Source organism: Lepidochelys kempii, chromosome 21 (assembly GCF_965140265.1).
Source record: "Lepidochelys kempii isolate rLepKem1 chromosome 21, rLepKem1.hap2, whole genome shotgun sequence".
Classification (NCBI taxonomy): Eukaryota; Metazoa; Chordata; order Testudines; family Cheloniidae; genus Lepidochelys; species Lepidochelys kempii.
The window spans coordinates 14,007,296-14,031,501 of NC_133276.1; the positions used below are offsets into that span (position 1 = coordinate 14,007,296).

The following is a 24,206-nucleotide window of genomic DNA, read 5'->3' on the forward strand; positions in this document are numbered from 1 at the left end:
CTTCAAAAAAAAAAAAAAAACTGTACCGTGGAGAGCACGGGAGGGGCACAGAGCCCCTGGCACGCGGGGGGGGACACGGAGCCCCTGGCATGGGGGGGAGACACAGAGCCCCTGGCATGGGAGAAGGTTTGGGGGGGGACACAGAGCCCCTGGCATGCGGGGGGGGAGGGGACACAGATCCCCTGGTGGGGGTGGGCGCGGGGACAGAGCCCCTGGCCTGGGGGAGGGGGATGGAGCCCCTGGCATGGGGAAAGGTCTGGGGGGGTGGACACAGAGCCCCTGGCATGCGGGGGACACAGATCCCCTGGCATGCAGGGGGGGGGGGCGCGGGGACAGAGCCCCTGGCCTGGGGGAGGGGGATGGAGCCCCTGGCATGGGGAAAGATCTGGGGGGGGGACACAGAGCCCCTGGCATGCGGGGGACACAGAGCCCCTGGCGGGGGGGGGGGCGTGGGGACGGAGCCCCTGGCATGGGGAAAGGTGTGGGGGGGACACAGAGCCCCTGGCATGCGGGGAGAGGGAGGGGAGCCACCTTGGTCAGCAGGGAAGATGCGATGTGAGCTGTCTACACTGAGCAAACAGGCCCTTCATACAGTTTCGGAACCCCAGTGTGGCTCTCAGGCCAAAAAGTTTGCCCACCCCGGCTGTAGTGTCACCGTAGCCTATGGGGTCTGTGATTTACTACTCTGACAGAAGACTCCTTTCTGTTGCTGTAGAGTCTCCACTCCAGCGCTGCCTCTCTAGTGTTTCTAGAGTGGATGTAGCCTTAGATTGGTTTAAATGGTGCAAGCTAAACAGATAGACCCAGTTTAGGCTGATACTAAACTATCCCGGCTATTTGTTTTAGGATTGAGTCCGATGCTGGGTGCTTTCGTGTGACAATCAAAGAAACGGTGCCACCTTGTGGTGAGCAAATTATTAAAACTTGTATTTTACAGGTGACGGGCAAAGGAAAAGAAAGGTTAGGGATAACATTTTCAAAAGGACCCAAATAGCCTGAGCCCCACTGGCTTCAGGAGGCGCTTATGGTCCTACCTGCCGAAGTCACTTTTTCAAATGGGACTTACGCTGCTAAGTGTCTTCGGTGTTGTTGACAATTTTTTGCCCTCGGACTGTGCCATTTACAGTAGTACCAAACCATTCTCAGGTTCAGGATCCCCTTGTCGTAGGTGTCTGCACAGTGGAGTCCTGGTCCATGACAAGGGCTCCTCAGTGCTATGGTAATACAAATAATAGGTAACAATAATAAGGTGTGACAGGTTGGTGTTTCTGTTTTTCTTACATATGAAATGCAGGTCTTGTCTACCCTGGAATACTCTGGCAAGTGAGAACTAGTGAAAATAGACAAAAGGCGGAAGTCTGAGCAACTGAGAGGGGAAGGCGTATTTTAGTCATATTGTTCAAATCCTGTTGTCTTTTATGGTTTTGGTGACACCAGTGTCCAATGGCCATTTTGGAGAAAGGCTATTTGACACCTCTGCCCCACCCCAGTTGAAGTGTGGGAGCACACAATACATAGCCTCTGAGACGCCAAGAAGTCCTTTAGCCCAGTGCTTCTCAAGCTATCTGATGTGGGGGACCGGCAGTTTTTTTTCCCAACGTGCGCGCAGACCGGCAGCTGATGGCTCGCAGACTGGCACCGGTCTGCGGACCACCACTTTGAGTAGCACTGCTCTAGCAGAATTAGGGAACAGAAGACTTGACAATCCTGATATGTACAAGGTAAAAAAGAGGGGGGAGGGAGAATGACCATGCTTTCTCTGTAAACCACTGTGTTCCATATGATTTCTTGTCTGCCCCTGTTTCTCAGGATGGTTTCTTTGTGATTGTCTAATATGTTGTTACCTGCAAAGGAGAGAGAGACTCAACAGGAGCTATTGGCAGAGCTGGGGAAGGAAGGAAGTGCCATGCTTAGAGAAGCAGTATGGCCCAGTGGTTAGGGCACTGCTCTAGTTCTTGAAAGACTTGAATTCAGTTCCCTGCTCCACCACAGACTTTATGTGTGACCTTGGGTAAGTAATTTAGCCTCCCTGTGTTTTCCAGCTGTACAATGGGAATAATAGAGAGACAAGGTGGGTGAAGTAATCTCTTTTATTGGACCAGCTTCTGTTGGTGAGAGAGGCAAGAGGCTCTTTCTGAAACAGAGCTCTGTGTAGCTTGAAAGCTTGTCTCTCTCACCAGCAGAAGTTGATCTAATGAAAGGTTTTACTTCACCCACCTTGTCTTTTTAATATCCCGGGACTAACACGGCTACAACAGTGCATCCAGCAGTGGGAATAACAGCCCTTCCCTGCCACACACTTTAATGCATTGAAGTTTGTGAAGTGCTCAGATATTACGGTAATGGAGGCCAGCTAAGTACCCAAGATAGACAGTTCCTGGGGATTCAGTGTCCCTTGTTGCTAGATCTCCCAGCAAAACGTGGCACATTAGAACTAGGGTATTTATGTAACATATTGTGGATGAATATGAATGTGCAGGGAAAGGGCGTGTCTGGGTGTTTGCAAATTACATTTCAACCCTGACAGACACTTGGAGAGGAGCCTGCAAGCGTGTCAGCCGGGGGTATCATACTTTGGGAAGGGCACAGCCCAGACCCATCGATCTAGGCCCAGACATTGGAATTTTACCTGTGACTGATGGCCTGATCCTCCATCCCTAAAGAGCTAATATGCTGCTGTGGTGGTGGTGGTGGTCCTCCCCTTCCTGGGGTCAGGCCACACGCACTGGGAGGAGGAGGATTGAAATGACCCAGCAGGCTGCACATTCAGCCAGGCTTCCCTTTAGCAGGTGAAGAGTGCAGTACAGAGGGAGGAAACACCCTCCCCATCAGCCCCCTCAGTGGCTCTCATCTGCCCTGGGTGTGGTGGAGACTGGGTGGGCCATAGGTCACCTCTGGCCTTCAGTGCTTTGTTCCCTTGGAAGGGAACAGGTAAGGTCTTTGCTTCCCTTCCTGGGGAGGGGCAAGACTCAAGCTCCCACTTAGACTTCTGGTGGAGCTCCTGGCCCCCCACACTGGCCCTTGCAAAGGGGAAGTAGGTGACCACTCCTCCTCTGGACTTTGCCTGTCCCTCTCCATGGGGCTGCCATCCCCCACAGCCCCAGTAGCCTGCTAGCTGGTAGGGAAGGGGGGGGGGGGGCTGAGAAATCAGGAGATACTGTGTGAATTTTTAAATAGGAGTTTAAAAAATCACCAACAGGTTGGGTCCACAATCCATAACCCTGCCCCCCCAATCCCAAATAGAGGAATGGCGGGTCGCAAAGGGGATGGCCACATGGGGCATAGAAGGCTTGTTAACAGGAGTGGATCAGGGCCTGCCCTTCCCTGACTTGAGGCACACTTGGGACAAGTCCTCCGGCTGGGGCTTGAAGGCTGGGAGGGAGCCAGGGACCTACCCTGCCCCCCACTGGCTGGGGCCCTGTGCTGTCAAGAAGGGGGGCTAGTACACAAAGCCTCTATGGGACCTGGAAGGCAGAGGGGCTGGGGCAGGGGCGGGGCTACGCCTTGATGAAATGCAGGGGGCGGGGCTTGGGGAGCAGGGCGGGGCGGAGGGGAGTCAGGCAGGGGGCGTGGCTCGAGGCCGAGGGGGCGGGGCTCGGCTCGGCCGGCGCTGCGGCGAGGCGGAGGCAGGCGGGGAGCTGCTCAGCTGGCTCCTGCGTCCGCCGCATCTCCGGGAGCCGGTGAGTGATCGCGGGCGGGGGACCCCTTCTCTCGGGGGGCACCGCCCCGACCCCCGCGATCTCTGAGCCGGGGGGGGCAGACTGCCCTGGGGGACCCTTTCGGGGGGCCACACGGCTCCGAGGGAAGAAAAGGGTCTCTGAGCCCGGGCCCCCTCTTATCGGGGGAGGGGGCAGACTGCCCTGGGGGACCCTTTCTCTCGGGGGGCTCAGTGCTCCAGGGATCTCCGAGCCGGCCCTCCCCGTGCTTTCGGGGGGAACACTGCTCTGGGGGCCCCCCTTTCTGTTGGGTGGAAGGACACATTGTCCTGGGGGGTCTCAGAGCCGGGGGGCTCCCTCTTCCCGGGGGGGGGGGGGCGCTTGTCTCTGGGGCGGCACACTGCTCCAGTGCTTTCCGCACTGGGATGTCCTGTCATGTCCTCATCATGCCCCCCTTCCTACTAGCCTTCCTGCTACCGGGAGCCCGGGGGATACAGCCCCTCTCTGCAGTGAGTGAGCAGCGGTGTGGAGGCTCCATCTGGCCCTGAATTTTCCTGCCAGTTTTGGAGGCTTTTTCCACCCTCTTTTCCTGTACCGAGGTCAAGTGGGCTCTCTCCCACGTTGCTGTGTGAAACGCTCACACGGGCAAACAGGGAGCCAGGCTAGCTGCACCCCCACGAGGGTGAAACTGACTGGGCATGCAGTGCTGGTGAAGGCAGGCGATAACACAAGACTAGAAGGGGAAAAATTATTCCCCACCCTCTCCCAGGTGGCATTAAATACAACATGAAACCATGGAGGTGAACTGCTTTCAGGCGGCAGTGTGACTCTTCAAGTGACACTGTCCCTTAGACTTGATTTGGGTGCTTTTAACCCCTGTCCCCTCGGGCACTGGGGCATCTCCGCTGGGGCATTGTCCGCATTTGATGGCAATGTTTCAGAGTCGCAGCCGCGTTAGTCTGTATTCGCAAAAAGAAAAGGAGGACTTGTGGCACCTTAGAGACTAACCAATTTATTTGAGCATGAGCTTTCATGAGCTACAGCTCACTTCATCGGATGCATACCGTGGAAACTGCAGCAGACATTATATACACACAGAGAATATGAAACAATACCTCCTCCCACCCCACTGTCCTAAATTGGTTAGTCTCTAAGGTGCCACAAGTCCTCCTTTTCTTTTTGCAAATTTATTAGAGCATAAGCTTTCATGAGCTACAGCTCACTTCACTGGATGCATTCCAATGAAGTGAGCTGTAGCTCACGGAAGCTTATGCTCAAATAAATTGGTTAGTCTCTAAGGTGCCACAAGTCCTCCTGTTCTATTTGATGGAAATGAAACTGAGAGCCAGGGTCATCTGCGTAGGAACAGAGGCATTGCCATTCTAGGTCAGACCCAAGGTCCATCTTGTCCAAAGTCCCGTCTCTAGCAGTGATCCCATATCAGATGCTTCTGAGGAAGCTGTAAGAGTACCATAGTAGTCAGAGGTGATCCGTCATCAAAGCCTAAGTGTCTCGTAGTGAAGTAGGGCTAGGAACCAGGTGAGCTTGCTGTGGGTACCTCTCTCAAATCTTTGGGCTTTATCTGAGAAGAATGAGTGAAGCCAGCTTACCGTAACTCCATCATCCCTGTAGGTGAGCCCTCAGGGCTTCATGGTCAACAGTGCCTAATGTTAGCAACAGATCCAACAATCCTGGGAGATTTTCAGCTTTTGTGTCTACGAGGATGTCTCCTATCTGACCTGCCTCTGTACCTTATTCTGGTTTTGAGTCTAAATTGGGTGGGGGCTAGAGGATTGGTAGAGACCAGGTGCCACTGATGTGCCACCAGTTTCTCAATAATGGGTCTTTCAAAGGGACTGTTCAAGGCAGGAAGCTGACAAGATTGTTCACACCAAGAAATGGATTCTGGGGCAGCGGCTGCCCTGGTTTGTTCTCAGAGTGTTTGGGGCTAGTTTATCAAGGTGTGGATGGTAGTTGGCTGAAATTTGCTAAGATTTGCACAGGTTCCACAGTTGGATGGTGTCCTGGGAACTTACTGGGCCCAGGACATCTTAACTGAGACGGTCTTCACTAATCCCACTTTCCAGAGGGGAAGAAGTTGAGGGGGTGGAGATGATAGCAGCAAGGTTGCTATGCCTTTGATGAGTCTGCCTAGGCTGGACATGGAGTCTCAGGTGGCACCAAAGACCACATGAGAGAACTTTAAGGTTTTCATGATGGACGTGAGATCTTGTTATCTGCATGGGTATTATTGGAGACTCCAGTGCCAGACTGGACAGCAGCTCTTATTGTTCTGCTAAGGAAGCCAGTGAACTTCTTGGGATGGTCCTATTGCCACTCGCTTAGCAGGCGTGTGGGCTCAGATGGCTCTACCTCCTTGGTGGGGTACCTCCGTGTGGTGTGAGAGGAGGCCATATCATCTCCTCATCTCATTGAGCAGCCCCTGGACTGAGCTGCTCTGGTCCTGTACTGGTGGTGGTTTCCCGCCAGGTCTCGGTGTGATACAGGCTAAGCTGTGTGTTTCCTGTGGATGCTGCTGCTTTTATTGACTGAACTTGTCTTGCTTTGCTTGTTCCTGAGAATCAGGCTGCTGATCCCGTTTTGCCACAGAGATCAGACAGGATAGTCTCGGGAGGGGTCTGGAGAAAGTGTCTGCCCTTGGTCCCTTGCTGGGATATTTGCCTCTGTCTACTGGGGGAGGAGGGAACAGGGTTGGCTTGGTGTGTCTGTTCTCAGGCTTTGTCCTTCTGCAATCTGTCAGAAGCCTGGGTTTCAGTGAACCTCCTGGCCCCTTGCTGGTACAGCGCTCTGGAGGAGTGTGGATGTGCCTGAGTACACAATGGCTGTGCGGGGGGGAAGTTGAGGAAGAGAGGATAAGTCCTGGGGAGAGCGGGGGTGGGTTCGTGGGTTATAAGGTCCCTGGTGGCTCATGTCACCATGGCATATTGCAAAAGAGATTGGCTTCCTTGCCAGAGTCCAGCCACAGAGATGGGAATTTTGGGAGGAGAGGAACAGAGATCGAGCCCTGGAGCCCGTGATCCTGTTTTAAGGCCACCTAACCCAGGTGTCTAGTGCATGGGGACTTTGATGCAGGTACTGCAGCTGTTGGAGATGGGGCAGGAGGAGATGTGTTTAAAAAAAAAATTATGAACAAATGTCTGGCACCACTGTCATCATCTGGCACAATTTACCCTGGTAAAGTTCTGGTTTAATCTTCTCCAGAGAAGAAATATTAGATTCTTCAGCACACAGTGAGAGCCTCAAATCTTGTCTTCTAAAAGAAGGGGTTTTCTACTTTGGAATATCTGATCTTCTCTCCCCTGCCACCGCCTCAGATAACTTGCAAACATGGACTGGGAAATCTCTGAGCCATTAATTGAAGGGGTGGCATGTTGAATCCTCAGCAGAGCTTTTCCTTCAAGTGTTTGAGCTAAATGTGTGAACAGAATCAGGGTTTAAATGGTCTGGGGGCTGCTGCGCGCACAGGCTTCCGCTGAGATGACTAATGGCGTGAGTTAAAACCGATGTAGTTATTTTGGTGCAAGCTGTGTGGGTATTCGTGGAATAAAAGTAGCTACAGAGAACGGAGGCCTTGTCTGAACACGGAAGTTGCACTGGTAGAACAAAAACTGGTTTAAAATGTAGCTTGAGCCAAACAGGTGCAAACCCTTGTGTGTACTCTCTGATGTTGGTTTAACTAGTGCCTGTGAGGCTATACACAGAAATAGCGAAATGGGTTTTCATTCACACTTGTTATTTCAGTGCAATGTTGTGTGTGGACCACTTCTATTTGTCCATCCTCCTCCCCCGTCACACACCCCTCTCGCTATCTAATCCATCATATTTATGGTGATGCGGGACATGGAATATATTGCAGATCGTGAGGTGCTCAGATACATCATTATGAGAGGCCGGGTGGTGCTGTTACCAACCCTGCCACGCGCAGACCAGCTCCAGCAAGGGGGCACTTTGAGCTGAGCGCGGTAATTGGACAGGCCGCTGTCATCGGCCCAACGCAGGGCCAGCTGATGGGCATGTGCTGTGGCAGGGTGACAAGATGCGAGAGCGGGGCTGGCTCCTGTGTGCTCTCATCTGCGGGGTGCTGCCGAAGCCGCTAGCTGACTGCGATCGTGATGCTACCCCAAGTGCTGCTGTGTAATGCTCTGTGCCCCTGCAGTGGCTGGTTGGGAAGTGGCTCCCCTGAGCGAGCGCCGGTGGGTGACGTTGATTGCTGCATTGGTGGAGCGCTTGGCTGCCCCCAGGTGAGTGCAATTTCAGGGCAGGAAATGCCAAACTGTGCACCCAGCTCTCTCTCTGGGGGAGGTGATCTTGTGCCCTGAGCAGATAACTGCCTCTGTCTGACGTCCTGAAATAGCAAGCCCTCTGCTGCGTGGCTGGGGAGGAGGCGAGGCTGCTGCTGGGATTGTGTGCTCCAGTTTCCCATGATAGAAAGGGTCAATCGCCTTGGCGGGGCTCACGTTGCGCAGCTCTGTAAGAGAAGCCGACCTCTGTTCAGAACTGCCGCCCGCCAGCCTGGTGCTGTGCGGAGAGAGGGCTCTGCTTTCATTCTTGGCTTGCAGTGAGCAAAGCCCAGACTTCTTTCCCCACCCCGAAGCATAACTCAAGACATGGCTAATACATGGGGACGGGGCAAATCTGATCTGCTGGGGCCTTGACGTCCCTGTTATACCCATGGGATTTCTGTACCCCGTAACACATCCGAGAGATACGCTCACTTAAAGAGGAGTCCTCTTCATGGCCGGGGGGATGGGCTTGGGCATCAGATACACTGAGCCCTAGCTGCTGCTTTGAGCCTGCTGTGCCCCATCGGCGAATCTTGGCAGTCAGTGGCTTTTCCTGTCCGGAAGTTGCTAGTCAGATCCCATCTGCTGTGTGGGCACGGACACAGATTTCTACCTGTCGGTTAGTTTTCTGCATCAGGGAACAGCATCCCCTTGTCCGGGCTCTTCCTTCGTAAATCAGGGAAAGAGCTTGTAGTATTGCTGGGGAATGAGCATCGCGAGAGCTCCCCCGGGGGTACCTGAATTTCCAAACCATGCCCTAGTCTGACTCCCCATTCTTCTTACTGTTGTCCTAATGCCCAGAAGCCCCAGGCATGGACCAGGCCCCCCTTGTGCTAGTGCTCTACAGGCACAGATCAAAGACCGCCCCTGCTCCAAAGAGCTGACAATCCAAGTAATGCATCAGTCTTTTCTATAGCCCGGTGCTTGGCATCCGTAAGAGCTCTCTGTTTAGTACCTCCTGCTGCTTCTCTCCCCTGTGAAGAGTCAGAAAAGGCACCCGAGCTTTCTTGGCTGCGGCTGGTTCAAGCCGCCTGCTGATTTAGATCTAAGAGGGAGCGACTTGCTTTTCCTGAGCTGTTCAGGCCAGTGGTTCTCAGCCAGGGGTATGCATCAACTCATCGAGAGATTTGCCTAGTTTTACAACAGGTGACATAAACAGCACTAGTGAAGTCAGTACAAACTAAAAAAAGAACAGGAGGACTTGTGGCACCTTAGAGACTAACCAATTTATTTGAGCATAAGCTTTCGTGGGCTACAGCTCACTTCATCGGATGCATTCAGTGGAAAATACAGTGGGGAAATTTATATACACAGAGAACATGAAACAATGGGTGTTACCATACACACTGTAACCAGAGTGATCAGGTAAGGTGAACTATTACTAGCAGGTGAAAGGGGGTGGGTGGGGCGGGGAACCTTTTGGAGTGATAATCAAGGTGGGCCATTTCCAGCAGTTGACAAGAACGTCCGAGGAACAGTTGGGGGGAGGGGGGAATAAACAAGGGGAAATAGTTTTACTTTGTGTAATGACCCATCCACTCCCAGTCTCTATTCAAGCCTAAGTTAATTGTATCCAGTTTGCAAATTAATTCCAGTTCAGCAGTCTCTCCTTGGAGTCTGTTTTTGAATTTTTTTTATTGAGGAATTGCCACTTTTAGGTCTGTAATCGAGCGACCAAAGAGATTGAAGTGTTCTCCGACTGTTTTTTAAATGTTATAATGTTACAAACTAAAGTTTCACACAGATAACGACTTGTTTATACTGCTCTATGTATGATACACTGAAATGTAAGCACACTATTTATATTCCAGTTGATTTATTTTATACTTGTATGGTAAAAATGAGAAAGGAAGCAATTTTTCAGTAACAGTGGCTGTTACACTTTTGTATTTGTATGTCTGATTTTGTAAGCAAGTAGTTTTTAAGTGAGGTGAAACGTGTGTGTGTGTGTGGGGGGGGGGGGGTTAGCATGATGCTGGTCCAACTCCACACCACCTCTGCCTGGGTTAGGGATTCCCTGGAGGGTGGAGAAGGCGTCACATGCTGCAGGACCAGCTTCCTGCAGAATAGTGAGATGGGTTCAGGCAGCCTCGTTGTGGGGCATTGAGGTGCCATGAGAAAGGACCTGGGGATTACAGTGGATGAGAAGCTGGATATGAATCAGCAGTGTGCCCAAGAAGGCCAACAGCATATTGGGCTGTATTAGTAGGAGCATTGCCAGCAGATCAAGGGAAGTGATTCTTCCCCTCTATTCAGCACTGGTGAGTACTGTGTCTAGTTTTGGTACCCCCCACTACAGAAAGGATGTGGACAAATTGGAGAGAGTCCACTGGAGGGCAACAAAAATGATTAGGGGGCTGGGGCACATGACTTATGAGGAGAGGCTGAAGGAACTGGGCTTCTTCAGTCTGCAGAAGAAAAGAGTGAGAGGGGATTTGATAGCAGCCTTCAACTACCTGAAGGGGGGTCCAAACAGGATGGAGCTGGGCTGTTCTCAGTGGTGGCAGATGACAGAACAAGGAGCAGTGGTCTCAAGTTGCAGTGCGGGAGGTCTAGGTTGGGTATTAGGAAACACTATTTCACAAGGAGGGTAGTGAAGCACTGGAATGGGTTCCCTAGAGAGGTGGTGGAATCTCCATCCTTAGAGGTTTTTAAGGCCTGGCTTGACAAAGCCCTGGCTGGGATGATTTAGTTGGGATTGGTCCTGCTTTGAGCTAGACTAGATGGCCTCCTGAGGTCTCTTCCAACCCTAATCTTCTATGATTCTATGAGGCAAGTGGCTTGCTTCAGAAAAGGGTCCATGCTTGGGTGTGCTAGACCTTCAGGTGGGGAGAGTAGCTAGCCCTCCCCATGTCCTCAGTCAGGGAAGAGCCCACTAAAGAGCACTACGTTCGAGGAGCAGACGGCACGGGAACGGCAACATCCATCAGCAAGGCGGGGCGGGAAGCACAGGGCATCACTTTCCCCCTTCCAGCCCCAATGCTCCTTCTTTGAGGCAGGACCATTTCAAGAACTGCCTCAGTGCACCTCTTCCCACCCTGTCCTAATTGCCCTAGCACTGGTGATGGGTGCGGCTGGAGGCTCTTGGCTCTCCTTAGCCACCCTCTCTTCTCCTTGCTGCTGCAGTTGGGGCCCCTTCCTGCTTTCCTTGAGCACCTGTCTTTGTGTGTCTTCCAAAGATTTCTTTGCACTCCTCTCAGGCCCTGCACAACCTTCTCTTCCCAGCCCCTGCACACTCTGCTGCTGGTTTTGGTCGGCTACCTTGCAGGAGATGGTGTAGCTGAGGTGATGCTGAATATCTTGTCGCCTTGTTGGATTTTGATCCCCACCCGCCTCCCCGCATGCAATGCTGTGAAGTCGTTTTTGGTACCATCTCCGATGAGCTGCCTTCACTCCCTTTCGGTTCTCCTACCCCTCGGGGAAAGGGAAGTGTTAAGTGTGAGAGCCACATGGACAGATCTTGCTTTTCTCTCCGGCTGCGTTGCTGCTAGAATTTCTTTCCCCTGAAACTTCCCACAGTTGCTACCATGGGCATGGTTCCGTCAGGGGAGCCCTGGTGCGGAGCGGTTGCTGGCAGTCTACCTGTTGTGGAATGAACAGCAATGGTGATCGCTGGTGCCTAGAGGCTGAATTCAGCACCTTCCTTTGGTACTCCTCCTCCGGAGACCTGCTGGAGCTGTGCCGTGTGTGAGGCTGCCTGGATGGGGCCAGCTTGGTCACCTTCCTGTGGACTGACTTGACTGCAGTGCAGTTCTTTGCAGTTCTCTTGGCTGGGTGCACAGTGCATGTCAGTAACATTTCCTGCCCCCACCTGAGGGTGGCATTGCTGTGTCAGTTAGGGCTCTGCCCCAGAGCGGCCTAACATGATGCAGTCAAATGGCTGCTGCCTTCTGGTATCTGCTTACTTGCTTATCTTGGTATTTTGTTAGCTGGGGTGTGGCGTAGGCTTGTCTACACTTTAAACTCTGCAGTGGCATAGCTGTAGGTACTCCACCTCCCCAAGAGGCGGTAGCTAGGTCGATAGAAGAATTCTTCGGTCAACCTAGCACTGTCTACGTGGGGACGTAGGTTGGCTTAACTATGCCCTGAACAATGTAGTTACACTGACCTAATTTTCTTGTGTAGACCAGGCCTTGCAAAGGCAACTGTCTACCCAGTGGAGAATAATAGATGGCCTACTGCCATTGCACACCTTGTAGTCAAAAGGGGATTGAATGCCTGCCCCTCCATCTGTGCTTCTCACTTCCCTCGCCCTCTTGTTGAGATGCAGTTGGCACACTTAGCTTTGCAAGGTGAAGGACTCTCACGTCTAGCCAGGCTTTGCAGACAGACGGGAGGGGAGGGCACGCAGGGCTGAAGGATGCTTTGCACCACACATGATCCTCTCCAGCTGAGCTCATTTTGGACCTCAAGATGTGTGGCTGGAAACACGGGTATAAAGCTGGCAGTAGACTGGATTTCCCCACGTACTGGTGCTCTGTGAACAGTTACAGTTGGCAAAGTGCTGCTCTGATCTGCAGTATGGCTCTGGGGATAGCACAGGGGATGGGTGAAATGGGGACCAGCTGAAGTTGGGAAGGAAGACTTGAAGAGGGGGAGGGCTAGGGGATGTGATGCCTGAGCCCCTGAATGACTCTATGGTGTTAAACAGAATTTTCGCTGTTGCTTAGCTGCCTTCTCCCGTCTCAGAGGATCTTGCAGCATTAAACAATGGTTGCGGAGAAGTCCTGGAGGTTCCTTCTGCTTAGAAACAGTTGTCGTCAATACTCTCTCCTTGACTGGGCTGCAAAGGGTGGTTCCAGGCTCTTGCTGGTATTGTCTGGCTTTTAATGTGGTGGTTTTGTGTTCAGAGTGAAGATGTGCAGAGAACAAAGCTCCCACTTCCCTGCTGATCCTAGCGACCCTGGACCTTTCCAGGGAGCGGGGCCCATCGTCCACCATGCACGTGTGGTACTTGTCGTCGTCGTCCCCCCCCCCCCCCCCAGTCATCAGCGTTGGAGAGGAGGTGTAGTTGGCCTGTATGGCTTCGGAGGGGTGGGGGCAGGGGCAGGGAACTCCATGCTTTGAAAGGGCTCCTCCATTCTTGCCTCCCAGTTGGCGGTCAGTCTGCAAATGTCACCTGAGCTCGACGAACTCGCTGAAGAGTGAGGGAGTCCCTGGTGTGGCTTAGTTCTGAGATCTTCTCCTTGGAGGTAGGCTGCTGTGTTTATGACTTTCAAGATGAACCAGCTGCCCTGATCAACCTGGGGCCTTGTCTTCTCCAAAATGTAGAGACTTTGGCTCTTTAGTCAGTCATAAAAATTACCAGACCCTTCCCACCTCTAAGCTCTTCTCTGGACTTCCTCCAGAAGGTGTCCTCCTGCAAGGCAAGGTGCCCCAACTGGACTCAGTCTTCCAGGGTGCGGCGTCTCCCTGTTCTTCTGTAGCTGTAAAATACCTTCTCTCCTCTTGTTTATAATAATGGTTGTTTTGCCGCAGCCAAGTAACCTGTTACATCTCTGCCGCTACTGTGCAGGGGCAGGATGACCCAGTGGTTAAGATGCTAGCCTGCGGCTCAGGAGACTCTGGTGCAATTCCCTTCTTTGCCACAGACTCCTTGTGGGACTTGTGGGCCCGTCACTTAGCCTCCGTGCATCTGTAAAACAGCACTGCCCTGCTCGTAGGGGTGCGTGAGGGCACATATGCTAAAGACTGTGAAGTGCTCAGATCCTGCAGTCAGGGGGACCTTAGAGAGCAATGCATTCTTGCTCTTCATGGTGCTGAGAATCAGATTCTTACATCCTTCTGGTTGCCCAGAAATGCCAGTTTTTTTTTACCTACCAATGCAAAAGATTCCCTTGGGATTTTTTAGCTTAGTAAAAGGCATCACCTCTCCTATTTCCTGCCCTGCCATCCCCTGGCACCGGAATCTTTCCGACAACTATCCACTAATGATAACAGAGGTGTTAACGATATTTCTATCTTTAGTGTTCCTGACAAACTGAAAGTTGAGTCACAGCCCTGCTGTTGAAAGAACAGGAGGACTTGTGGCACCTTCGAGACTAACGAATTTATTTGAGCATAAGCTTTCGTGAGCTACAGCTCACTTCATTGGCTGCCCTGCTGTTGATAGCCATTGATAAACCAAGCAGAAAGTAACCTGCCTTGCCTCAGCCCCAGAGATTATCCCCAGTCCCCTGTGACTTCTTCATAGTACTGCTCTTATAACAAACTCTTGCTTTGGTTATTTAACCTGCCTGCTCCCCATAGACATGGTCTGAGACAGTCGATTCACGTGTTCGAGGGTGATGGTCGCCTTTCCCCTCTTACCTTTAAAGCTTTGGACAGAGAAAGTATTTCGCTCTACGTTATTGTGATTCCTCTCAGGCTGTGTTGGGGGAAATAACTTGATCAACTGGGTTTTGTTTAACTTTAGTCACCGGGTTTTAAAAATGACCTGATTTAGAGCAAAGTGTGTCTTTTGTGCTTTGTAGCTTAGAAATGACTTGGCTCTCTCTCTCTTTGTTTATTTTTTTTTTTTTGCACTTTCTCTCGAAAGTAATTTTAAATCTTAAAAAAACAATCAAAAGTATTAGCGTTCGCAGTTACTTCATGTTCTCTGCGGGTGCTGGCATCTCTTCAGCACATGGCCAATAAATTGAATTCTAAGAGCCCTGCAGTGAGTGGCCCAGGCATGCACTCTGAAGCCTGTTCCACACACACGCACGCTCTCTCGAACCTGAAAATACCGGCACTTTAATTATCAAATGACTTGGCTCTTGCACAGCCACCATTTTGTGTTTTACTGTTGCCGTGAAGCTTAGCACGGTACATCTGCTACCGTGTGAAGGGCCATGTCAGGGGTGGGCAAACTTTTTGGCCCGAGGGCCACATCTGGGTGGGGAAATTGCTTGCAGGCCTGGGGCAGGGGATTGGGGCATGGGGGCGGAGTGCGGTGTGTGGGAGGGGGTGCGGTGTGTAGGAAGGGGCTCAGGGCAAAGGGTTGGGGCAGAGGAGCGGTGTGGGGTGTAGGAGGGGGCTCAGGGCAGGAGGTTGAGGTGCAGGAGGGGCGTGGGGTACAGGAGGGGGCTCAGGGCAGGGGGTTGGGGTACAGGAGGGGTGCGGGATGCGGCAGGGTGCTCAGGGCAGGGAGTTGGGGTGCAGGAGGGGGCTCAGGGCAGGGAGTTGGGGTGCAGGAGGGGCACAGGGTGCAGACAGGGGCTCAGGGCAGGGAGTTGAGGTGCAGGAGGTGTGCAGGGTGCAGGCAGGGGGCTCAGGGCAGGGAGTTGGGGTGCAGGAGGGGTGTGGGGTGCAGGCAGGGGGCTCAGGGCAGGGAATTGGGGTGCAGGAGGGGTGTGGGGTGCAGGCAGGGGGCTCAGGGCAGGGAGTTGGGGTGCAGGAGGGGTGCGGGGTGCAGGCAGGGGGCTCAGGGCAGGGAGTTGGGGTGCAGGAGGGGTGTGGGGTGCAGGCAGGGGGCTCAGGGCAGGGAGTTGGGGTGCAGGGTGGGTTCAGGCTCCGGCCCGGCGCTGCTGACCTAGAGCGGCCCCGGGGTGGTAGCTGCGTGCCCCGGCCCCAGCGCCGCACCACTCCGGGGAGCAGCCGGCACCACGTCCCTGTGTGGCCCCCTGGGGGGGGAAGGGGGGTGGCACAGAGCTCTGTGTGTTTCCCTCTCCTGTGGGTACCTCCCCCGAAGCTCCCATTGGCTGTGGTACCCTGTTCCTGGCCAATGGGAGCTTTGGGGGAGGTACCCGCAGGCAGGAGCCATGTGCGGAGCTCTCTGCCCCCCCACTCCCAGGGGCTGCCGGGACATGGCGTGGTCGCTTCCCGGAGCAGTGCGGCGCCATGGGGGTGGCAATCCCACGAGCCGGATCCAAAGCCCCGAGAGGCCGTAGTTTGCCCACCCCTGGGCCACATCCTGCTCTCTGTATCTAGTACTTCAATAATGCACTAGCTCTAGCCATCAGCACAAACTGTTTATTATTTGTATGATCGTAGTACCTAGGAGCCCCAGTGCTGGCCCGCGATCCCATTGTGCTAGGCGCTGTACAAACACGGAGCAAGCGGACGGGCCCTGCCCCATGGGTCTGATTTGGTGCCGCGCCTCCAGGAGGTTCAGTCCACCAGGAGTGGGGAAAAGATCGCTTTGTGCCTTCTGGGCTGTACCATGAGCCAGTATGGCCCCGGCCTAAGTTTAGAGCAGCCCCCCAGTAATCCATCCTGTGCTGTGGCCCAGTCCAGAATCCCCACAGCGTGATGCTCTGAGCTTGTCCCCCACGCCAGAGCTTGTGAGGAGCAGTGGCATCTGCTGTGTCTGGAAATTCTGCCTTGGCTAGCTGCAGCCCAGTGCCAGCCCCCGTGTGCTGTGAGGGCACTGCGTAGGGGTTGGAGCAGGGGACAGAATCTGCTCCATGGCTCCAGCTCTATCCAGTGGGAAGAGCAAAGGCTGTAGCTCTCTTGAGCTCTGCAAGGCAGGGAAAATCAGGGCAGGGAGAGAGGAAGAGTTTACCGGAGGGCCTGGGTTGCGGGGGGATGAGTGGTGGTGGGGCAAAGCTGAGGGTCTTGTAAAGGTCAAGTTCCTAACTGGCTTTTCTTGAATAAGCAGACAAAACCATCACACACTTTAAAATGTTGTTCAAGGAACATCGCACTGAAAAACCCCAACCAAAATCCCATGCCTTTAAGCCACGTGCATGGAGAGTTCAGAGAAGGTAAATATTCACAGCTCATCCAGCCTCGACTCTGGCATCGCCTGTCCACCATCACCACCTGTTGCACGAGGATACGCTTGTGTCTGAGCTTTGGAAGTCACGGACTAAAAATGCCGTGTATCGCATTCTAGACGCATTGACTAGCTGGCCATTGTATCATGCGTGATACCATTGTAGTCTGACACCTTTCTCGCCATAGTAAATAAGTAATGTGCTAGCCTGGCTTGAGGTCTGTGGATTGGATGAAGGTGGATATGTGGTTGTATCTGGATGGCTGGTCTCCAGTGCTCAATGTAAGGGGAAGGTGAATGGTATACTGAGGTTTCCAGTTGGCAAATGGAGGATGGATGAGTGGATTGGGTCTCTTAGCTAATGGTGGATGAGTAGAAGGATATTGTCCTTGACCGTGTGTGGAGAACTAGATGGGTTCTTGGCTGTAGCAGCTTGCTGTGGTGACAGGTTGAGAGTCTGGCATGTGACAGAAGTGCTGGGGTCTGTGGCCCAAGCCAAGTGGGTGTACTTGAGGGTGCTCTCTGGGCCATGTATGGTGGGTAATAACTTGAGGATTCATAGCCCATATTGGAACTACATGTGATGGCTGGAGTGAGCAGGTTTCTGGACAATGTTAAAAGCTGGGTGTGCATATGGGGCAAAGCTAAGATGACATGCATATGATATTGCAGATGGGTTCAGTTATTTTAGAGACTGTATGAACTGGGAGGATATTTGGCTGTTTCTCTGTTTGTTTCCATAGTGATAAATGTTTGGTGTTTAAAAATGGTAACATTCATCTTAACTTGACTATCAAGTATCAACCTTAAAGGGTTTTGCTGTTTGTACAGCGCCTAGCACGATGGGGGCCTGGGCCATGAATGGGGCTCATAGGTGCTACCACAACACAAATAGAAGAGGCACAAACTTTAACTGACATGATCTTGGGTCCCCTGGGTCCTGGGGATTGAAGGAGTCCACACAGTCCCCACGAGGCAAGGAAACTCCGGGTACTTCATCTTTTAATCTTTAACGGTGGGTAGCTGGCTGAAACATACCTGGCATCACAGTAACCCCTTGCTGTGTGCAGGTTCTTATCGTGGTGGGATCTGGATCCTGCCATCTGGGAGCAATTCTCCTGTGAAAGGAGAGGATCCAGTGGCTGGAAATTGAAGCTAGACACACTCAAACAGCGACTAAGGTGTAGCGAGGGTGACAAACCGTTGGTACAAGTTACCACGGATTCTCCATGAGTTGGGCACCTGGAAATGAGACTGGATGTCTTCCAAATGCTCTGCTCGCGCTCAGCCACAATTGAAGGCTTGATGCAGGAATCCGTGGGAGGAATTCTCTGGCCTGTGTTATGCAGGTGGCCAGACCAGATGATCACAAAGTCCCTTTTGGGCCTTAATTTATAGGGGTCCTATGTTGGCAGAGAGACAAGCTTGCTAGAAATAATGAGCATTTGCCCCACTCCCTGGCCTCTTCTGGGGTTCGTTGGCCTGCATGGACAGTAGTGGGCTGGGGGACAGAAAAGCCTGAATAGGTATGGAGCCCTCCTCATTCCAACTTTGATCACAAATGAGGCTGCAAAGAGGAGTGTGAAACCTGTCTGAGGGTTTCACTGGGTGGCTGTTGCATCCGGCAGGACTCAGATACTCCCTGGAATGCTAAATAGCTCTGAATGAGTTCAGACGAAGCGTGGCCACCCAAAATAGCTCTGGTGGAGGAAGCGGACGTGATTAGGAAGGTGAGGCTCACTGCGATAATTGTATCATGCAGCTTTTTTCCTTGACTCTACAGAATGAGCTGACAAGGGCTTTTATCTCACTTAGGTGCTTATCTGCCCCCTGTTACCGTAGTATCTGAGCAGCTCGCAGCCCTTACTGTATTTATCCACCCAGCACATCTGTGCGGTCGGGCTGTGATGTTATTCCCACTTTACAGGTGGGGAACTGTGCCACAGAGGGGGTAAGTGACTCACTCAAGGGCACAGAGGAAGTCTGTGGCAAAGCAAAGAATCTAACCTGGGTCTCAAGTCCCAGACGAGCACCCTAACCACTAGGCCATCCTTCTGCCCAAGCAATGCGCAATATACTATGGCCCTCGGCGCTGCTATCTGCCTTGAGCACCTCCATGGCGGATGTCCTGCATCAGTTTGGAGAAGGCCTCCTTTGTGGAGGCCTGAATTTCCAGGAACAGTAGGTTCCTCGGTGGTACCAATATCTTAGTAAAGAGGCTGGTCTGAGTCTGTTCCCCCAGTCCCTCCTGGGGCTAGCTCACATGAGACATTCCCTCTGGCTGCTTCCCCCAACCTCTTGGTGCCCAGGGCTGCAGATGCCAGCTCCCTGCTCAGTGGCTTCTCTAGACTCTTCTGTAACTTGGACCCTTTTCACCCCTCCCAGCCTTCCCTGCCGTGCGGCCATCCCCTCCACCTGGCCTGGTGTCAGTCTTCCTCGGCTGCTGGCTCTCGGGTGTGGGCAATGACGCGGCTTACCAGGGGCGCTGGAACAATGTGTACGGTGGGGGATGCTGCGAGCCATTGAACCAGACTGTCAACCCTGGATAGGATGGAAACCACGTCAAGCCCAGGGGTGCGGCAGCCCCCTTAGTTCCAGCACCTACTGCTTCCCTTTGGACAGGCTCCTGTTGCAGCTGCCAGGCAGCCTGTCCCCCTGCTGCACCCAGTAGCCTCTCTCCCCTGGCACCAGCTCCTTGTTCTCCAGCAGCACCCTTCCCCTAGCCTCCGTGTGTGGCTCGCTCTCTGGCTTGGGCATGTGGAATGTTTGTCACGGCAGTATTTAAACATAGGAGCTCGGAGGGCTCCTGCATGGTCTCTGGGGTGGCTCTGCCCAACCACTTCCTTCTCCTTGTCTCTGCCCCCCGCCCCATTATTTGCATTGCTGATAGTACCCGGGATCCCAGTCATGGACCTGGGCTCTGCTGTGCCAGGCGCTGTACAAACACAGAAGAAAAAGGCAGTTGCCTGTGGAGCTTGGTCTCGTCGCACTGCCGTTTCCTCGAGCAGCTTCCCTTCCTGCCCCTTGAGGTCTCCGTACCCTGCTTCTCCTGCCATGGTCCTGCACCTCTAGCCCCACAGAGGCGACTGGGACCCAATTGTCACTCGCTGCCTCTGCCCTTGGCCTGCTGGGCCTCTCTTCAAGGTAAATTGGGAGTTTGCCCAGGGGTCGTGACTGGCTTCCTAAAGGGTCCGGCGTGGTCTGTTTGACCCCATTGGCCTTGGTGACCGGGGTCTGAGCTTTCAGAGCAAATCCTAGGGGAGAGGTTAGAAAATCCCTCTGCTCCTACAGATCCTCCACAGATTTGGATGAATGCTAGACTCTCCTTAAGGGAGGCTGCTGGGGGGAGAGCATCCGGCAGCCAGTCCTGCGGATCTGTGGTGTGCCAGATCTTTCCCTGTGAGTGTATGCTGGGTGTGTTGAGGGGGTGGATTTGCTAGCTGCAGTTTCTGGCTGGTATGAATCTGGCTAACAGCTAGCATGGACTGCGAGCCAGGGAGGAGAGGGGTGAGAAATGGGGGGGCTGGGGAAGGAGAACGAGGGGGCACGTCCGTGCAGGTGGCTGCGGCTCGCTGCGCTGTGATGGAAGCAGGCAGGCAGTCGGTTCTGGGTTCTAAAGGGCATGGCAGAGCCGCGGCTCAGCTGCTAGCTTGCCAAAGGGGCTCCGTGCTCGGGGCATCCCTGCCAACGGGGATAGTGGCGAGTGCTCTTCCTGACTGAGGGAAGGGCTCCTTCGCTGCATGGGGACCTGCCTGCGTCTTTGCGGGGCTGGGTTCACTTTGCCTGCCTCCGCTGAAGGGGAGAGTCCTGTGAGCCACGGAGGAGCTTCCAGCGAGGTCCTGCGGACGGGAAGTCGGCTCTGGGTACCGCTGTGGCTTTGGCTGGTTTGTTTTCCTTTGTACATTTTAACACTGTAAGATGGTGAAGTGGGTTATAAAGAGCCCTGCCACTGTGCAGCTGCGTCTCTCATCGCAGGGTTGCTCTGGCTGCCTTCACCTCGCGCTTGTCGAGATCTGTAAAAAAAAAAAAAAAAAATGCTCGTATTGTCGGATACAGTACAGAGCAAGATGGTCTGAACCCGGGGCGTGCTCTGAGAGTTTGAACAATGAGGCAACCCCACAGGCTGTGTCTGCCTCCAGTGCTGAGCTGATGGGAGGAGAGGGAGGGGTTGTGGGGTGTGTGTGTTTTTATGAAATCCCTTCAAGTCTCCCAGGCTGAGAATTGTATCCACAAATGCAGCTTGTGAGCATCTGGGGAAGAGGTGATGGAGATGCAACGGGGAAGGGAGCCGGCGATGGGAAATCTAAGCTGTTGCTGTGTGTAGCCACTGTTTGCAGCTTGGGCGGAGCTGGGTGTGTGTGTTTGTGGGGGGGGGAATCATCAGATTTAGTAAGAAAAACAGGAGGGTTTCTTGGTAAGAATGAGTAAAATGGGAGAGTAAATTGGCCAGGGTCTAATAATGTCTCTCTGTTTGTTTGTCTGCTGGGTAGGAGCTGGAATGAGGGTGGTCTGTGAGAACTCCTCCCTCCGGTGTGGGCACCTGCTGTACAGCATGCTGCTTGCCAGGGCCAGGTCAGATTTCACAGCATCAGCTGGGCTGCAGGGTTGTGGCAAACTGTCTTTCCTTTGTGCCTGTGGATTCACAGATAAACGTACTGTCTCTGTTTCTCTGCAAATCATGTTACAGGGAGGGACCATGGCCGGGGGGTAGGGGGGTTAGTCAGGAGCTTGTCGTGGTTGGGGGTCTCTTCCCAGCTCTGCTACTGTCTCCACACACAAGTCTTAAAGGGCAATTGTTCCCTGAAAAGTGACCGTATAACGGGCCTCCCCAGGGTCTTGTCTCTCTCCCTGGGTATGTCTATGCAGCTCGTGAAGGTGTGGTCATAGTACAGATAAGCATACCCGTGCAAGCTTTAATCTAGATAAGGTGGCATGGGCTAGCAACCAGAGTCCAAGCCTGCCAGGGACCCTGGATATAAACTCCAGTTGCTAGTCCGTGCTGAAGCCCATCTTACCATAGCTACACTCCCTTTGTTATCTGTGCTAAGTAGAGGAGAGCTGGCATGGGTATGGCTACCTGTGCTTCAATCACACCTTCACTTGCAGTGTAGCCGTTACCCACTGAGAGAGAGAGACACACACACAGTCTAGCTGCCAGCCCTACAGACTTCCCGGGATCGGAGACTCACGCTGGTGTACATTAGCTGAGAGGTGTACATTAGCTGTCCTCACTGCAACTCATGCATCCACTAACATGCTCCAATTTGGTGGGAAAAGATGGGATGAATCCAGTGATATAAGTTTCTGAAGTCTGCCCCTTGCACACTTAAACAAATCTGCGGTCCTGCTGAAGGGTGTCTACTTTAAATGCCCTCGGTAAAGCAAAAATCCCTCCATTCTTGTCTCCCTAAGTGACCGGATAAAACAGGTGGGCCTTATATCATGCCATGAAAGTCAAAGACTGAGACGGATGGGAGAACAAGGCTGAGGGCCCTTCACAAAGTACCCAGTCAAATGTGAAGACTGTTAGCAAATGCTCTCTGGTTTATATGGACCATTGTGGTGGTAGATTTGGAGAGAAGTGGCATGTGAACCGCTGGAATGCATGCCATTTGAGGCTTCATAGCTCTCAACCACCAACACTGTGTTTAGCATGGTTTCCTTTGTCCTCTAGACGTTAAGACTGTAATAGTCAGTATCACTCTTTTCTTTTTCGGAAGATCAGTACTACATTTGCTGATTTCCTGTCGTCTTGTTAGCACTTCAACAGGCTTGTCAGCCAGCTTGTCAGTTTTCGGATGGGCATTATCCAGTGTGGCTGACTTTAGATGTTCTGAGCTTCCCAGTTGTATCCTCTCATCACTTGCTATTTTTAGATAGTCTGGACAAGTAGGGTTTAAGAAAAGTTATCTCTAGAAGAAGACTAGTTTGAAGGAGTTCAGTGGCCCAGCCATGTTCTCCCCCCTCCGCATTTATTAATGGTCCAGTTTTCTCCCTTGTGGTATCCTTTCCTTCATATCTTCTTGTCACTTAGCGAAAAGGCCCAAAAGTTTTCTTTTTCGGCTGCCTTAATTCAGTCTGCAGGGATGAAATACTTAATGATGGTCCTTGTCTGATTGTGTCACCCTTGTGTTTTAATTGCCAGGTTTTTTTTTTTTTTTTTTTAAGAACCTTGTGTCTTTGAGGACGAATCATGAAGCCACACCAGGCTGGTCTGTCTATACTAAGGAAAATGCATTATGTGGCTGCTTTCCTAGTAATATTACCTAGCTCTCTAGGTGCTTTTCATCCGTAGATCTCAAAGCACTTTACAAAGAAGGTCCGTATCCTCATCCTCATTCTACATATGGCAAAACTGAGGCACTGATAGGGCAGTGATTTGCCCAGTTTCACCCAGCAGGCCTGTGGCAGAGCTGGGAATAGAAACCAGATCTTCTGAGTACTAGGTCAATGCTCTTTCTACTAGGCCACACTGCCTCAACTGTGTTCCCTCCCACCAAGCTAAATGCAGTCGTTTTTTTGGATCCTGGACTGTGACAGACATGGTGTGTTTTGAAATGTGCCAGCTGATCGTGGATCGGTGGCTATGTTTCAGCAATACATCTGCCATCTTCCGTACACATTACATGTTTTAGTTACGTGATGCATTTTCCCTGTATAGCCAGGGCTGTTCGCTGCTGCTTGTTCTCTATTAGAATTCTCATTGTGCCCTAATTGAGACCCAGCCCATGTCATGGGATTTCCCTGGGCCTTTCCTCTACTGGAGGATTGTTCGTCTTCTTCCCATTGCACCTGACTCGCCAATGACATTTCCTGGTCTGATCCCCTTGAACTGTGCACAGTCAGGCATGGGACCAGAGCTGTGCAAGTAGCTGCAGACCTTGGAGCCAAGCTTCTCCGTTACTCACACTTGCATTGAGTTCTCACGATGGCTGGAAGCCAAGGTGGACCTTCCTTGGTCAGGACAACACCTCCTGGATCACGAGTCTGAAGAACCTTTTTCTGCATGAGCATAGAGCCCAATCTTCATCACCACTGGCTTTGGGTGCCCGATTCTGGAGACACCTTAAGGTGCCCAGGGTGGGCTCCAAAAAAAACCCAGAGGCTCCCAAACGCACCTGGCTGCTTCTGAAAAATGTGGACTCTGTGTTCTGCCATTTAGGGTACACTTGGAGCTTTGCTTTCTGGTCTTCTCCAGACCCGTGTATGGGGCTTGGCCTACGCTTAAGTTAGGATGGCACAGCTACATAAGTGAGGGTAGCCCCTAGTGTAGATGCAGCTGTGTTGATGGAAGAATGCTTCCCTCGATGTAGCTACCGTCATTTGGGGCGCGGTGTTCCCACAGCAATGGAAAAACCCCTTCCATCAGTGTAGGCTGGCATCGCGAATCTGGGAGAGTCCCCACAGGGTAGACATACCCTGTGTCTGTCGGGGAGTTACACGCTGGGGAGAGCCATTGCCTGTCGCAGAATGAGGTATAACGAGCGCTGTGTGCATGGGCTCTCAGGGCGTACAGGGAGACTGTGTTCTCGTGGGAAAGAGCTTCGC

The 24,206-nt window shown here is 52.7% G+C and overlaps 1 protein-coding gene across 10 annotated transcripts in view; it reads left to right on the plus strand.

Annotated features, from left to right (window-relative positions):
- Positions 1-3,590: 3,590 nt before the first annotated feature.
- Positions 3,591-24,206, plus strand: part of PPFIA4 (PTPRF interacting protein alpha 4) — a 166,066-nt gene continuing 145,450 nt past the window's right edge. For 6 of the 10 annotated variants that reach the window (XM_073320166.1, XM_073320174.1, XM_073320175.1 and 3 more), the window contains exon 1: positions 3,591-3,680. The gene's annotated coding sequence lies outside the window, so the exon portion shown is untranslated. Of the gene's footprint in view, positions 3,681-7,785; positions 7,919-20,255; positions 20,543-21,209; positions 21,231-24,206 lie in introns of those variants that run through there. The other 4 variants (XM_073320169.1, XM_073320168.1, XM_073320167.1 and 1 more) reach the window with 4 other exon arrangements.